This window comes from Plasmopara halstedii (assembly GCF_900000015.1).
Source record: "Plasmopara halstedii genome assembly, contig: Scaffold_816, whole genome shotgun sequence".
In the NCBI taxonomy this organism is placed as follows: Eukaryota; Oomycota; class Peronosporomycetes; order Peronosporales; family Peronosporaceae; genus Plasmopara; species Plasmopara halstedii.
The window spans coordinates 1,876,071-1,876,316 of record NW_020187732.1 but is presented as its reverse complement, the minus strand read 5'-3'; positions in this window follow the sequence as shown (position 1 = coordinate 1,876,316).

The following is a 246-nucleotide window of genomic DNA, read 5'->3' as shown; positions in this document are numbered from 1 at the left end:
TAAGCATCCAATAAGTGACCTGTACGGCTTCAACTGCATATCCGCCTTGTCGTCGTCCGTTGTTGGTGACTGCATCTTGGATAACTTCAAACCTGATTCGCATGGGTTCAACACTTCCTTGGCGTCTTCTTGCTTGAACCCACTCACCACGTCATCAATATACCGAGTTTGACGAATTATCAATGTGCTGTTGTTGCGGTCATGATCGATCTCCATTCCCAGAATAAACTTAGCCGCTCCTAGCTT